Genomic DNA, 17,557 nt, shown 5'->3' with positions numbered 1-17,557 from the left:
ATTATCTAGTCTGACCTCCTGCACATCGCAGGCCACAGAACCTCACTCGTCCACTCCTGTAACAGACCCCTAACCTCTGGCTGAGTTACTGAAGTCCTTAGATCACGGTTTAAAGTCTTCAAGTTACAGAGAATCCACCATATATGGTGATCAATTAAACCCTGAATATGTGGGCAAAACCAGCAGCCAGACACCTGGGAAAGAATTCTCTGTAGTAACTCAGAACCTTCCCCATCTAGCCTCCCATCACCAGCTGACTGGGATATTTGCTACTAGTAGTCGCAGGTCAGCTTCATGCCATTGTAGGCATCTCATCATACCATCCTCTCCATAAACTTATCAAGCTCAGTTTTGAAGCCAGTTAGGTTTTTTGCCCCCACTGCTCCCCTTGAAAGGCTGCTCCAGAACTTCACTCTTCTGATGGTTAGAAACCTTTGTCTAATTTCAAGCCTAAACTTGTTGATGGCCAGTTTATATCCATTTGTTCTTGTGTCCACATTGGCGCTTTAAATTAAATAACCCCTCTCCCTCCCTGGTATTTAAGCCTCTGATGTATTTATAGAGAGCAATCATATCTCTCTTAGGATTACATTAAACAAGCCAAGCTCTTTGAGTCTCCACTCATAAGGTAGGTTTTCCATTTCTTGGATCATCCTAGTAGCCCTTCTCTGTACCTGTTCCAGTTTGAATTCATCTTTCTTCAACCTGGGAGACCAGAATTGCACACTATTCCAGATAAGGTCTCAGCAGTGCCCTGTATAATGGTACTAACACTTCCCTGTCTCTACTGAAAATATATAGCTTTAATCACATTAGTAGCTCCATCTACTTCAATGGCACTAATCCCAGCCCTAAAGTTACACATGTGCTTAAGCACCTTGCCGAATCGGGGCTGAACTGAAAGCTTCATTACCGATTCCTACTCCTACATATGCAAAAATTTGTATTGAAAATTCATGTTTGCTCTTGTTCCTTCGGATCTAAAAGCCTGTAATCCCTGCATTTTCTGAGCATAATATGGTGTAATCCAAAACAAGATCTAATCTCTACCAGTGTTTTAAAAGGAGCACTGAATAATTCTAAGAATTTGAGTTTGAGACAGATCACTCCATCCATGATTAATCCTCAAATGCTGTTTCACTTAGTGTTTACAAGTTGTATGCAGGTTTCTGCTGCCTTGCTGATGTTTATAAGGGTCTTCTCTGCAGGGTAGAATGGGCAGATAAAGCCACCGTACATGCCCTGACTCATTCCTTCTCCCCACTCCTCCCGTGTGGCCTCTTCAGCAGTTGTACACAGATAAGATACTTACTAAACTCCTCCCTGACACCTGACCAGAGACCTGGGCTGTGAAGAACACCTGCCCTCCCCAGACTCTCATTTGGCCCATGTAGGAATCTGGAAAGGGAGGAATGGGGCTCCCCCTGGACTTGTTCCTTCACCAGTTACAGTCATTCCCTGGCCCCATGCAAGGGTCCACAGAGCTGAGGAGTTAGATGGGGAGCTCCCCACCTGCTCCCCCATCTTCCGCAATTACCAGTGATCCCCAGCCCATTGCAAGGGAGTAGTAAAGAAGGAGTTCCTACAGCTGCTCCCAAGCTCACCCCATAACTCCGGTTCCACCCCAGCTCAACATAGGGGCCCTGGTAAAGGTACACACTTTCTAGTGAGCTGCTGAAGTCATATATCTGGGTATTTGTGCACCTCTTTGAGAAGTCATGTTACAGGGAGGAACAGGAATAGGTACAAAAGATAGGGTTTACGGTGGGAACGTACGGAAGGGGATAAAGAGGATAGAGAAGGTGGAGGCAAAGGCTATGAGAGTGGGGTATCAGCTGAGATGCAAGAGGACAAGACTGCGAAGCCAAATCAAAGGCTACGGGGTGCGTCTATATTCACCCAGGTGAAAGTCACCCCGTACAGAGGGACTGCACGAGACCTACACACCACTTACATCTGCTGGGCACAAGCGTGGACCTCACGCAAGTGACGAGCAGCACTCATAGGGTACGTATACACTGCATGCTGCTATGGGTGGCGTGTAATATACAAACAGAGTCCCCCTCACACAGGTATAAATAGCAGCGTGGCTGGCGAGTCATGGCTTAGGACAGTAAGGCTGTGTGTCCTACAGGGCTCCCTCCTCACCTGAGCCATGCCTCCCTGCTATCTTTAGTCTCTCACTGCCAGAGTATTTCACTGGTACCTGCAGTTACCCACCACAGCATGGATGCAGCCTGCTTTTCACTGTGGTGTGTAGCTACACACACCCTACCTGCCACCGACACTGGTGCCTGGTGCAGGTGTAGCTATAGGGTTCCAAGTAGCTGGAACAGAAGCCAGGGTGAGTGCAATGAGTTGGCTGTTCTTGCTTCACTTTTGCAGCCCTTCCCCGGCATCCCTCCCAGTGACACCCAGACACCACCAGGCTGGTCTACAACCATGAACCTCCAAGAGCCCCCAGCCTAAGTTCTGTCTGCTCCCCACGCTGGTGCACTAGCTAGGGAGAAGGGCTCCCTGTATCTTCTCCCTCACCAGCTCATCCACACTACAGCAGCCATGTCCTGGTTCAGCATCTTGTCACTAAGAGCTAAGCAAAAAGTTTGAAAGCAAGTGCCTCCTGCAGCTGCAGCTAACTCTTGCTCTGATTATTATTATTCTCTTGTCAGAAATGTTCTTCCCCTAATTATATCTGCCCATCCGCACGGCAGGCTCGGAAGCCATTTACTTCTAATTGTTCAGTTCGTACAGTGCCCCACATTTTGAAATACAGCCCCTGAAATTTCTAATAAAAATAGTGTGTTAACATCTCATTAGGTCCACTTGGAACACTAAAAATGTGGTCCCATTATAGTCTAGGCAACCGTCTGACTGCTAGGCAATTAACCCCACTGTAGTTCATCCATTTATTATTGATATCCCACACACAGAAACTTTGTTATGTCGAGTTAAGGCCGCTAGACTTCTCCAGCCCCCAGCATAAGCTAGTACGAGCCAGGAAGTAAGCGGCTGAGTCAGCTTTCCAACAGTCTCGTCTCAAACTCTGCAAACTCCCCTTCCACCAACGACAGCCCATGTCTCTCCGGCCTCATCTGGAGCAGCCAGTGGGCAACCTTAGCTCCAACCATGTTTATTGCTATGGGCCACATTCTGAGCTGGTGTAAATCACTGTACTTCCACCCCTGCAGGTAGGGAAGCCTTCTTATTCCTTATTCTTACACCACACAGAACACGGTGAAGCAGCTTCCTCAAAGTCAGATCGGAAAGCCCGTAGGGATGCTGGGAACTGACCCAGATCTCCTCAGTCCCAGCCCACTGCTTTAACCACAAGACCATCCCGCCATCAACACTCGCATCATTTCCAAGGCATCCAAATTTCACGCTCAACACGCTACGGTTAAACCAGAGCGGCTACACTGAAGTCACTCTGGATTCACGCCAACCGGGAGCAGAATTGGGCCCAGCAGATGCTGTACAGGACGGGAGCCGCCAAGGGCAGCTTCTGACCTTTGGGTGTTGGTTAGGTAAAGTCAGTATCAGCTACGTCAACACCACCACCGAGATCAGCCAGCCGCCGGTTTTCAGCTGCGTTCACCTCCTCGAGAGGGCGCTGCCTCGGCGGAAGCTGCGTCACTGTGGCTGAGAGCTCTCACGGAGCTGAGCTTTCACGAGTTATCAGATTATTTTAGACACCACAGGCACTTCAGGGAAAGGGTTTAACTCCTTCTATGAACCAACTGTAACAAGCCCAGAGAAGCTGGCAGCGGAGATCACAGAGCAGGGAGTAAAATCTCCTCCCTTGAGAACACGACTGAGGCTCTGCACATGGTAACTGCAGACACTCTAAATAAAGCCAGACGCTGGGAAGTAAACAGGACGCTACCAAATAACAGCAGCAGCAACCCGCACTTCTCCGAGCCTTGCCGTGCGGGGATCCCAGAGCACTTCCCAAGCGCTAATTAGGCCTCGGCTTGTCTTGTCTGTATTTGCCTTATACAAGGAATCTATGGTGCATCAGCTGGATCTGTGGCTTTACGCCTAAATCCTGGACACAGCTTTAACACTAGAGGGCCTGATCCTGCAATCCGGAATCAAGCGTGTAGTCTCATTACAGTCAATGGGACTACTCCCATGAGTAAGGGTTGCATGGCTGGGCCTCCAATGTTCTACTGTTACATTCTCTTTTACAGGTTATTATACTGCCTCTTCTTATTCCTGGGACTGTGGGACTTTGAGGAAGCTGACAGGACGCCAGCAAATCCCTTTGCCAGCCCTCCCGCTAACTAGGAAAGCATTACACTCCTGCTGGCACACTGTGACGTGGTTTGTAACAGTGGTGGTCGGACACAAGCCGCCCACTGGTGGGAAGGGGCATTTCCTCCTAGGATCCTAAGCTGTAGCAGCTCCAGCCTTCTCTCATCCTCACATCCACTGTCCCTTCACATGGCCTATGACAGGGGCACCAAGCACGAGGAACGTATGCTAGGCTTATCCCATTTCTCAGCTTCTTACCAGTTTGGAGCACACACCAGTTAGAGTCCAGTTTTCAGCACTGTTGCACCCTAGCAGCTCCCACTGATAGCAGCTGGAACTGTGGCTGCTCTCAGCAATTCTACAGCCAGACTATCTTATGCACATGATGAAAGGGAAAACAGCTAGAGGAGGACACATTTCAGTTTTAAGCTTCTGAAGGACTAAGAAGTGATTTTAAAATTGTTAACAAAAGCCTTGATAATACAGGCATTACCACACTGGCACAGACCCATGGTCTGCCTCGTCTAGCATCCTGTCTGTGCCAGTAGCGAGCTCCAGATGTTTTAGTTTAGAGCAAGGTACAAGCAAACCTTGAGAGGTCAATTATGGAATAACCTGCCCATGAGAGAATCTTCTTCCTGGCCTCATCAGTAAAAGCTAGGTTTGTGCCCTAACATGCGAGGGTTTATATCCTATCTAATGTATATGTTCTCAATTTCCATACAACATCGAATCCTCTTTTGACTCCTGTGAACATAATTTTTGGCAGTGAATTCTTGTGACACACCATACCTCAAAATAACACCCTGTATGCAAAAAGAAAAGGAGGACTTGTGGCACCTTAGAGACTAACCTATTTATTTGAGCATAAGCTTTCGTGAGCTACACGAAAGCTTATGCTCAAATAAATCTGTTAGTCTCTAAGGTGCCACAAGTCCTCCTTTTCTTTTTGGGAATACAGACTAACACGGCTGCTACTCTGAACTCTGTATGCACATATTCACCACTGTTATAGGATTATATGTTTTGTACAATGCATGCCTGTAGTGAGGTGGTTACCCGCTCCTGCCCTGTGGGGCTTAAAAGCCAGCCCTGAGAGAGAGCTAGGGCTGAGGGCAAGAAAGGCTAGGCTGACTGGGGAAATGGCCGCAGCTGGGCCTATACAGGGGCTGCTAGGCTGAAGCTTAGTGAGTCTCTCTCTGTGTTCAGAGAGGGAAGGGCCTGGGTGTAGGGACCTGAGGGAATACCTAGATTTGGGCAGGGCTGAGGAGGAAAGGTCAAGGGAGCTCCAGTCTGGAAACCCCCAGGCTGCGAGGCCTAGATTAGGGCCTATTAGGTACTGGAGTTGCAAGGGGGCAGCCCACTGGTAGACAGAGGCAGCAGGTCCAAACCCCCTCACCTGTGATGAGTGGCTGATATACTGCAGTCTGCCCTGGGGAACGGGGCTAAGCGATGACTGGCAGTAGCCAAGGCTGAGGTGAGGTGGGGGTTCCCCGGGGAGGGGAGACCCTCAGGGATTGTTGGGGTTTACTGCCAGGAGGCAGCACCCCAGTGGGAGACGGCACCGGGTCCTGGGAGGGACTGGGGCCGGTGGTAAGGCAGATCACCAGACGGCAGAGGGCGCTCCAGAGGCTGATGAGCTAATTCCCAAGGACAACCAGCAGGAGACGCTGCCGGGTGAGTCTGGCTCTATTACAATGCCTTGTGAGGTATCATCTGAAAAGTCATGATCTGTTGAGCATTACTGTCCTATCACATTGTACGTATTACTGTTGTATGTAAAGTTATGAAGTTTTGCTGTGTGTGTTACTGAAATATGGTGTGAGTTTGGAAAACACCCACTGCTGGCCTTTCGGTGGCAACAAAGGTGCAACTAAGACCCACAAGACAAATTTACATCAGGACTAGCCAGCCATGTGTTGATGGCCCATTAAGGACAATCCACTCTCCCAGTGGGCCCCTCCCGAAGACTCCTCCATTAGCACGTAAACAATGAAGGTCCAGTGACTCAGCAGTTGCGTAGCGTAGGTCAACTTACTGCAGTAGTGTAGACATAGAACATGTGACCCCCCAACTCCATGTTTGAGGCAGTATCTTTCCATGCACATGGATTGGCGATATCAATTGAGGACTGTGCTATCAACCCAGGGCCTCTCTCCTCCCCCATCTCAACACCTAGAAGCAAGAACATTTGGAAGACAAAGGGACGCCTCCTTGAACTGGAGAGAAGGGATGGTCCTAGACTTTCAAGTTCATGTGAACTGAATTCTGCCTGCAACATCCAGTAGGGTGAGAAACTGCTTGATTCAAATCTTGCTTATCCTGATAAAGTTTCAGATTTAGACTGCAATTTTATCTTCTATTTCTTATGTAACTAACTCTGACCTCTATGCCTAGCACTTATAATCACTTAAAATCCATCTTTCTGTAGTTAAATTTATTTTAATGTTTTATCTTTACCAGTTACTTTGTCTAAAGTGGGGAATCTGCTCAGATTACAGAGGCTAGGGCATGTCCACTACCCTTTGAAGGAGTGACAAACTAATGAGTTTACACTGATCAAGAAGGTTTAGAGCAGTGTAAGGCTGGAGCTGGGGGGGATTTGGTGGTGTCTCCCTGTGTATAGTTTGAGTGGCTGTGAAAACCTGCCTACACTTTGGGTGTGCCTTCACATACTACTGGCTGTGTGAGAGCGAAGCCTAAAAGGGCTGATGGTCACTAGCAGAGCAATGTCAGAGGTACCCTGGTCCAGAGTGTTTAAGGGGAAACAGCGGTCCCACAGTCCAGCTTGTCCCCCGGGGGGTGTCACAATTCTACAGGTTAATTACACATGGAGTAGTTAGCAACAACGTTAGTTTTGAATGTGTCACTTTTTAATGTCCTTGAATGTCCCTATTCTTTTATTATGAGAACTGTTAAACAGGAGGCACCTGACTTCTCTATAGCATTCGTTAACATTGGGTGCTTTCCCAATGCCCCATCTCTAAAGGAAGCTGGTCCAAGCTGTTCTCTCTCCTCTTGTAAGGCAGTCTCTCCATGGTGCTAATTACTATTGTAGGCCCCTTTTATTTATGCTCTCTCTTTTGAGACAAAGCGACAACCCATATTCCAGGTGAGGGCAGAGCATTGATTTCTTGTTTGGAAAAAGGTATGACTTTGATATCCCCTTCTCAGATGTTCCTGTGTAAAAGTTTTAACACTCGAGCACCACAACAGGTACACTTAAAACCAAAACAAAAACCAAAACAAAAAACAAAACCAGCTTTCTGGGGAGAGGCTCTGATACCAAACATATTTCCTGTGGTTTTATTCCCCAATATTTGGATTTGGCAGCATGGCCATTTTGAATTAGCGTGGGGTACGTGTCTCCTGTGAAACCTGGTCTTCCTAACGACAAACAATATTCTGCTCTGTGTATAACAGATGTGAGGATGTGTTGAAAATTTAATAAACAGTAAGTTAAAAATGCAAAGAGTCAATTCTGGAGTAAATGGTAAAAGAACACAAGTTTCTCTAAAAGAATCATGGGGACAGGGATGAATGAGGGCACCAAAAAGAGAGGTGTCCATGACCTAGTATTACCACGGGGTGCCTGAGAAACCAAAAGGGAGATGATACACACATAACAGGAGAGATTGGAGGCATTCGTAGCTCTCCTGCAGCTACAAGGGGGCTCTGCTTTACACGGATGGTGAATTAACAGTAACAGTGAGATGTTAGTTACCCCTCTCAGGTCGGGTTGACAACTTTCTAATCGCACGAAACCGAACATCCCTGCCCCGAGGCCCCACCCCCAGCTCACTCCATCCCCCTCCCTCTAATGCTCCCCCACCCTCCCTTGCTCATTTTCACCAGGCTGGGGCAGAGGTTTGGGGGGCAAAAGGGGGTGAGGGCTCCGGCTGGGGGGAGGGAGTGTTGGCTCTGGGGTGGGGCCAGGGATGAGGGGTTTGGGGTACAGAAGGGGACTCCAATCTGAGACAGGGGGTTGGGCTGAGGTGTGAGCTCGGGAATGGGGCTAGAAATGAAGGGTTCGGGGTGTGGGATGGGGCTCTGCTTACCAGGAGCTAGGATTCACGATGTGACGGAGAGACTACCGAGACTCATCAAGCCCTCAGATCGCTACCCCTTCCTGCTTCTCCACGTGGGCACCAATGATACTGCCAAGGATGACCTTGAGCTGATCACTGCAGACTACATGGCTCTGGGAAGAAGGATAAAGGAGTTTGAGGCGCAAGTGGTGTTCTCGTCCATCCTCCCCGTGGAAGGAAAAGGCCTGGGTAGACACCGTCAAATTGTGGAAGTCAACGAATGGCTACGCAGGTGGTGTCAGAGAGAAGGCTTTGGATTCTTTGACCATGGGATGGTGTTCGAAGAAGGAGGAGTGCTAGACAGAGACGGGCTTCACCTAATGAAGAGAGGGAAGAGCATCTTCGCAAGCAGGCTGGCTAACCTAGTAAGGAGGACTTTAAACTAGGTTCACCGGGGGAAGGAGACCAAAGCCCTGAGGTAAGTGGGGACTTGGGATACCGGGAGGAAGCACGAGCAGGAGAGCGCGAGAGCTCCTGCCTCATACTAAGAAAGCAGGACAAACAGCAAGTTATCTCAAGTGCCTATACAGAAATGCAAGAAGCCTGGGAAACAAGCAGGGAGAACTGGAAGTCCTGGCACAGTCAAGGAATTATGATGTGATTGGGATAACTCACATGACTGGAGTACTGTCATGGATGGATATAAACTGGTCAGGAAGGACAGGCAGGGCAGAAAAGGTGGGGGAGTTGGATTGTATGTAAGGTTTCAGAGTAACAGCCGTGTTAGTCTGTATTCGCAAAAAGAAAAGGAGTACTTGTGGCACCTTAGAGACTAACCAATTTATTTGATCATAAGCTTTTGTGAGCTACAGCTCACTTCATCGGATGCATGCAGTGGAAAATACAGTGGGGAGATTTATATACACAGAGAACATCACTGTGGCTTGCTGTGCTGTTCACAATCCTTGTGAAACCAAAGATAACCCATTTCCTGCAGGCCCACCTTGATTATTATTACAAAAGGTTTTTTTTTCTCTCCTGCTGGAAATAGCTCACCTTACCTGATCACTCTTGTTTCAGTGTGTATGGTAACACCCATTGTTTCATGTTCTCTGTGTATATAAATCTCCCCACTGTATTTTCCACTGCATGCATCCGATGAAGTGAGCTGTAGCTCACGAAAGCTTATGCTCAAATAAATTGGTTAGTCTCTAAGGTGCCACAAGTACTCCTTTTCTTATTGTATGTAAGAGAGCAGTATGACTGCTCACAGCTCCGGTATGAAACTGAGAGTCTCTGGATTAAGTTTAGAAGTGTGAGCAACGAGGGTGATGTCGTGGTGGGAGTCTGCTATAGACCACCAGACCAGGGGGATGAGGTGGACAAGGCTTTCTTCCGGCAACTAATGGAAGTTACTAGATCGCAGGCCCTGGTTCTCATGGGAGACTTCAATCACCCTGATATCTGCTGGGAGAGCAATACAGCGGTGCACAGACAATCCAGGAAGTTTTTGGAAAGTGTAGCGGACAATTTCCTGGTACAAGTGCTGGAGGAACCAACTAGGGACAGAGCTCTTCTTGACCTGCTGCTCACAAACCAGGAAGAACTAGTAGGGGAAGCAAAAGTGGATGAGAACCTGGGAGGCAGTGACCATGAGATGGTCGAGTTCAGGATCCTGACACAAGGAAGAAAGGAGAGCAGCAGAATACGGACCCTGGACTTCAGAAAAGCAGACTTTGACTCCCTCAGGGAACTGATGGGCAGGATCCCTTGGGAGAACAACATGAGGGGGAAAGGAGTCCAGGAGAGCTGGCTGTATTTTAAAGAATCCTTATTGAGGTTACAGGGACAAACCATCCCGATGTGTAGAAAGAATAGTAAATATGGCAGGCGACCAGCTTTGTAAGTGCACTCTCTATGCCATTACCCAAATCATTTATGAAGATCCTCACAAGCATAATGACCTTCCATTCCTTCTAGCAGGAATAAGTTACAAAACAGCAGGAAGTTTAACCTGCTTTTCCCCAGCATAGCCAGAGCATTCTGGGCCCATGTGTCTTATCACTCACTAACCACTAGAACTGTATTTTGCAAGCATGACATGTTTCTGAATTGAAAAGAGCACGCACAAAAGCCATGGAAACCAGCAGCAGCACCAGTCTCATTGTGCCAATTAATTATATCTGTAAGGTCAAATCCTACAGCAATATTTTAGTAATTGGAGAGGACAATATCCACAGTTCCCCCACATAATAGAGTTATAAAGATAATATTGAGAAAGAAGACTGCCTCTTAAATGATTAACTAATTTTCAGCAATTGGAAGGAAAGTGATTCCTTACATACCCTTCCAAAAATGTACAGCAAGCATGATTGAGCATTCCTAAATAGCCAAGCATTTTTAAAGTCAGGCATATCAATTTGTATGGTTTTTTTAATTTATTTTGAGGTAAAATTTATTAGCACTTTCTGAAAAATGCACATGCAGCAAATTGCTTTGCTCATCAAGATAAATCAAGCCACTTAGTCAAGTTTAGCTTCTATTCAAAATCTTTTGTTCTAAGAAAAGCACTGGCCTCAATAACTTTAAAGCCAGGCACCGATCTGAAACTGGCTTTTCAAGCCTCCCTTTCATTTAAGTACGTAGTCCTCTTTCAAGCTGTGACGTCTGGCACAATGGAGAGCAGACTAATTAAGAAGCAGGTTTCAGAGTAGCAGCCGTGTTAGTCTGTATTCGCAAAAAGAACAGGAGTACTTGTGGCACCTTAGAGACTAACCAATTTATTTGAGCATAAGCTTTCGTGAGCTACAGCTCACTTCATCGGATGCATTCAGTGGAAAATACAGTGAGGAGATTTATGTACACACACACACACAACATGAAAAAATGGGTGTTATCATACACACTGTAAGGAGAGTGATTGCTTAAGATGAGCTATTACCAGCAGGAGAGCAGGGGCGGGGGGGAAACCTTTTGTAGTGATAATCAAGGTGGGCCATTGCCAGCAGTTAACAGGAACGTCTGAGGAGCAGTGGGGGGTGGGGGAGAAATAAACATGGGAAATAGTTTTTACTTTGTGTAATGACACATCCACTCCCAGTCTCTATTCAAGCCTAAATTAATTGTATCCAGTTTGCAAATTAATTCCAATTCAGCAGTCTCTCCTTGGAGTCTGTTTTTGAAATCTTTTTGTTGTAATATTGCGACCTTTAGGGCTGCAATCGAGTGACCAGAGAGATTGAAGTGTTCTCCGACTGGTTTATGAATGTTATAATTCTTGACGTCTGATTTGTGTCCATTCATTCTTTTACGTAGAGACTGTCCAGTTTGGCCAATGTACATGGCAGAGGGGCATTGCTGGCACATGATGGCATATATCACATTGGTGGATGTGCAGGTGAACGAGCCTCTGATAGTGTGGCTGATGTGATTAGGCCATATGATGGTGTCCCCTGAATAGATATGTGGACACAGTTGGCAACGGCCTTTGTTGCAAGGATAGGTTCCTGGGTTAGTGGTTCTGTTGTGTGGTGTGTGGTTGCTGGTAAGTATTTGCTTCAGGTTGGGGGGCTCCCTGTAGGCAAGGACTGGCCTGTCTCCCAAGATCTGTGAGAGTGATGGGTCGTCCTTCAGGATAGGTTGTAGATTCTTGATGATGCGTTGGAGGGGTTTTAGTTGGGGGCTGAAGGTGACGGCTAGTGGTGTTCTGTTATCATCTTTGTTGGGCCTGTCCTGTAGCAGGTGACTTCTGGGCACTCTTCTGGCTCTGTCAATCTGTTTCTTCACTTCAGCAGGTGGGTACTGAAGTTGTAAGAATGCTTGATAGAGATCTTGTAGGTGTTTGTCTCTGTCTGAGGGGTTGGAGCAAATGCGGTTGTATCGTAGAGCTTGGCTGTAGACGATGGATACAATTAAGAAGCAGATTCTTTTCTCTCCAGGCTGAATTCTCTTTTAAAGTTCGCTCACAACTGTCTGATGAACAGCAAAGAGCAGCAGTTAAAATTCTTGACCCCTGCGGCAGTAGGAAGGAGACACTCTAATATTAACAGCACCTATTGACCGCTTCAGTGTCCTTGGTCACGGGCCCATAATTTCTGAATTCCAGCTTCTTTCCTTCTTGCTCATCTGAAATTGACATAGCATTTTGCACAATAACGTGCACATGAAAGGAGCAGACATTGCTGGGATGCTCTTTGTGACGCTACAGCCCATATTCCTCAGAGAGATGCTCATGAGATGAATATGACATAATTAAGATGGGGCATGTGAGGTATCATTGGAAAGGTTATGATTTACTGAATGTGATTATCCAATTTGTATGCATGTATCATTTCTGTATCTGAAGTTAGGAATATTGACTCTATAACAATTACAATTGTGTTTTCACCCAGGGAACGTCCAGCAGACAGCATGCAAACAGCCTGGATGGGCCATTAGGGAGAACAATGGGTCTTTGAAGACGCTAATCTCTGTCCTTCCTGAGAAGTTTCCTGGGATGCTGCTTTGACACTGCAGGGTCAGGTGATCATGTCACCGGGTACTGGACACCATCTTGGACTTCTAGTATTTCTCCATTAAGAGGGGGTGGGAGTCAAACTGGGAAACAAAGGATTCCCGCCCTATGCAAATCCTATTTAAGGCTAGGGAGTGAGTTAATCTTGGTTCTTTCTTCACTGAACCCCACCCAAGATGACTGCTGGAGACATCTAAGAAATAAAGACAAAAGAGAAGTGGCGGGGGGGAAGTATTGAACCCAGGCTGGGAATGGAGTCTGGCCTGTGAAGGATATTCCTGGAGTTTTAAGCTGCAAGCAAGAGCTGCCTGTCCACAAAGAAATTCTGCAATCTGCTCAAAACAACATTTAGGTTGAGAAATTACTGTTTGTAGCCAGTTTCTTTTGAGTATTGAGCCTAGTTTGCATGTTAGTTTTATTTGCTCTGTGATCTGCTTTGTTATCACTTAAAAAAATCTACCTTTCGTAGTTAAACTTTTATTTATTCTATAACCAGTTTCTGTAATTCATAACTGGGGGCGGGGCACATAACATGTGCATATCTTCCTCCACATTGAGGAAGGGAGCGAATTTCAAAGCAGATCTCTATACAGCGCAAGATAATAGCATTTTGGGTTTGCACCCCACAGGAGATGCGCACTTGAGTGCTGGGCAATCCCCGAGCTGAGTCTTCCCACACAGAGCTGATCTCAGTGTCTGTGTGCCTTTGTAGCTGGGCCCCCAGCACATTAGGTCCCACCCCGGAAGGGGGGACAACCTGTCACACTCTTATTCCTAAATTGAACAGGACGTTTGTTCTGTTTTCTTGATTTTTCCAGATTTTTAAAAGAAAGTTATTTTGGGGTGCCTCACTATTGCCCCATTTGAGACCTATAAATGGAACCTGGCTTTCCGGAGCCGTGCTCAAAGCTTTCTGAACAATCCAGGCTCCTTGATGGAGTCTCATGTTGAGCATTCAAAAACCTCAGGTCGAGGGAGCAGAAAGAGTCTCCACCCACAGCAGTACACGGGGTGGGCAGGTCTGCAGCCAGAGGAAAGGCCAAGAGGTGAGACGACCTCCTCTCGTGCGCCCCAGTTTTGCTAACAGTTATTATGCCCTCCCATCCCCATCCCAGCTGTTTAAGGTTTCACTCAGTCCAGTTCAATACAGGAGTTATTCTTTGCTGAATCTTAAAGGAAAACATGGTTTTACTGACTCTTCCCCTCCACTGTCCTCTGACCTGATGCAGCTTTTATACATTGAGCCTAACATTCCATTTCGCTTTTAAAATTAAGGCGCACCCATGCCCTGCCCAGAAGGTGCTTTGATGGAAGTACGATAGCTCTGATTCAGAGAGGCTCTTAAGCGCATGTCTATTTTAAAGGTATAAATATTCCCCTTTAAGTTAATGGTGTTACTCATTATACACCGGCTTAAATCTCTTGCTGCATTGGGAGCTTGCATGTTTGGCCAAGTTCTTAGTAAATTAAAATTTAGCTTAGTCTTTCTCTAAAGAAAAGTGCCGTGTATATCAATCAATATGGTACCACGATTATAAGGCTGCCAGCTTTCCCAGTAATACAGCAACTACTGCTCATGCATGGTTGAATGTATAATCTCCAGATCAATACACCTTTTGACTTATAAATAATTCTAACAAAAAGACCAAGGACAAAAAGGGGTGGGAAAAGTAAATGCCTTCTCCAAAAGGATACTGATGCTTTAAAATGTAATCCTGTCAAAATAAAGAATGCATATTTCATAAAGTATGTGTGGGGAAACCAACAGAATATATTATTAAACAGTGTTAAATATTCATCTCCATCATTAAGATGTTCAGACTCAGGTATTTTGCTACTGTGGAGGCAAAATGGTTGATAATATGCACAGCAACCCAGCAGATATTTATCGACTGAAAACGGATATTTTTACATACACAGAGAGACTCAGAGACTGAGACACAGACACACATGATGAGTTTTGGGGGTTTTACAGGCATGAGTTTGAATGACCATAGGTGGAGAAGTCAAAAATACAGGATAAATTCTGTTTCTCTCTTGAATAATCGCCATCCCACACGTGATACATACATACAGTACTGGAACCCAGCTTGGCTTCAGAAGCTGAAGGGTTGGAAAAGTTGGCGTGGAAGTCTCCCTCTACATGGAGAAGTGCCTCTGAACAGCCTATTGCAATCATTTTCCTCTGAGCTTGTACAGTGCTGCATCCTGCAAGGTGCTGAGCACGCTGGCCCTGCTCCAGCAAAGCTCTTAAGCACCTGCTTAACTTTAAGCTCCTTAAACACACAGAGCTGACGCAGTGGGACTGCACACATGCTTAAAGTTAAGCATGTGTTTAAACATTTTGCTGGGTCAGGGCAAGAGTGCTCAGCACCTTGCAGTACTGAGCCCAAAAAGAGCATCTAGCAAAGCCAGACTTAGTTCTATTCCTTTCTCAGCACCCTTTTTTCCTGCTAATTACATCACTCCCTTCTTTCTCTTTCCATTCTCTTACCCATCTCCCTCCAGTGATCTAACACTTTCTGTCTCAGACGTCTCCAATGCTGTTCCCCGCCTAGGCTCCCATTGCTCTCCAGTTCTTAGGGACAAGAGAACTTAGAGTTATACTAGATGACTGTGACAGTGAAACTGAAATTGAAACATAAAAGAGGCAAGGTGCTTCATGTTTGTAACTGAAGCTGTAGTAAATGATCACACAGCTTTTCCCATTTGAGAAACCGCTGGCAGGGATGTAATTGAGGACTATATCATCACAAACACGTTCGGGGGTCAGAGTTAAGGTTGAACTTCCTGACTCTTGAGCACATCACGATTCATCCTTAACATCCCATCACCATTGTTTTGTACTGTTTACAGTCCACTGCTGGGATGTTTTCTTCACAACATACTACATTCATCTCATTACACTGGACATTTTACTCAGTCATCACTATCCACCTCAAACTACTTACAGATTGTCTCTTCTGCTGACTAAAAATGTTCCACGATTGCAGTCTCTCTTTTTTCAGCAGGAACTGCTATTTAGAAGCACTACTGCACTGAATACTTTGATATGATACATTCCCTTATTCTGAAAATATGCTCATTATTAAAGCTTTTTCTCAGCTCGGCATGAAAAATACACAATTTTTTCAATAATTGTGCACTTTAAAATGCTACTACAAATTGCAAGGCAGCTGCTGGAAAAAAAATATTAACTTACTGTAGATCTATTTATGTTGGAAATTCACACTCCGCAGAATTTTCCTGTTAATTCCAGGAATTATTTTATTGCTGGACAGAGCTGGCATGCCAGTCCATGAGGGTCCTTTCAAAGACATGACCGCAAAGTAGCAGAAACACCCCAGGTACAAGAAGGCCCTGATTCAGGAAAACACCTAAGTACATGTTTAACTACATGCTTAATCTCAGTGATTTCAATGGAACTTCAGCATCTGCTTACAACTTTTCTGAATACGCAAAAAGAAAAGGAGTGCTTGTGGCACCTTAGAGACTCACCAATTTATTTGAGCATAAGCTTTCGTGACCTGATGCATCCGATGAAGTGAGCTGTAGCTCACGAAAGCTTATGCTCAAATAAATTGGTGAGTCTCTAAGGTGCCACAAGTCCTCCTTTTCTTTTTGCGAAAACAGACTAACACGGCTGTTACTCTGAAACCTTTCTGAATACGGATGCTATCCTGAATTGGGGCTGTAATGAGCAAGAGGCTTATTTGCGTTTTCAATCCCACTTTCAACATTTTTTTTTAATTCCATTTCTCACCCTTCAAAGATCTCAGGAACACTCCCTCCTGCAGGGAAGACTTGGGTAACAAGGCAAGCAAGTCTCATAGGAGTAAGTGCACACATGCAAGTATTTGAAAACACAGATCAGGGGATGCAACAGTGGATTTTTAAGTCCCAAGAAATGGAGAGAAGCAGGGGGAGGAGACATGGATTTGTGTTTAAATCCTCTGTGTCTCGGAGACTGGGACAGAGAAACTGAGCCAGAAACAGCCAGAAGAAGAGTGTTGCAATTACCAGTCAAGCTGTTTCTGAAGCGGTTTAGAAAGTTTCTATTAAAGGCAAGCAGTCTTGCAGGCCCCACACATAGTCACTGTCTGAGAGTTGAGCTAATCAGAGCTCAGTGCAGGGGAGGAGTTAAAGGCAGCCCTGCTGTGTACTCAGAGGCTGATTGAAACAGGACCAAGTAATGTGTCTGTTCTCATGCTTGGGCCCCAGTTAGAGCTGGACTTGAACTTGGGTTTCCCAGCCACCAGACTGTAAAGTCAGTCTCTCTTCAACAGAGATTGAGAGGAAGTCCGGTGTTTGGGGCACTCAACTGGGATGAGGGAGATTCAGGTTTAAGTCCCTGCTCCAAATGAGTGCAGTAATCGCTGGACCATTGGCGATTCTGGGGTCTCTCCATCATACACAGACCCCACCTCTTTTTTGGTGAAATCTTTTAAAGGTCTTGGCTCATCCCAGTGAGGAACAGGAAATATTATAAATCTCATAAATTTCATGGGACTGGAAAACCACTTCCCCGCCAACTCCTTTGCGGTATCTGCATCGCTTTGGATATAGTCACACCAGAAACCGAGGAGACCAGATAACTATTCACCTAAGGGCTAGAGTGCTGTACCCTAATCTAGGGTGACCAGATAGCAAACGTGAAAAATCAGGACGGGGGTGGGGGATAATAGGTGCCTATATAAGAAAAAGTCCCAAATATCGGGACATCTGGTCACCCTACAGGGACCCCCAGATTTTTATTTACTGA

General features: G+C 46.0%; 1 protein-coding gene across 1 annotated transcript in view; it reads right to left on the bottom strand.

The window, feature by feature from the left end:
• Positions 1–17,557, bottom strand: part of GPC3 (glypican 3) — a 266,732-nt gene that overhangs the window by 155,212 nt on the left and 93,963 nt on the right. The window lies entirely within an intron of this gene.

The sequence above is a fragment of the Natator depressus genome, chromosome 9, assembly GCF_965152275.1.
Source record: "Natator depressus isolate rNatDep1 chromosome 9, rNatDep2.hap1, whole genome shotgun sequence".
Taxonomy (NCBI): Eukaryota; Metazoa; Chordata; order Testudines; family Cheloniidae; genus Natator; species Natator depressus.
The sequence above is the reverse complement of the archived record's forward strand: the minus strand, read 5'-3'. Positions and strand labels throughout refer to the sequence as shown.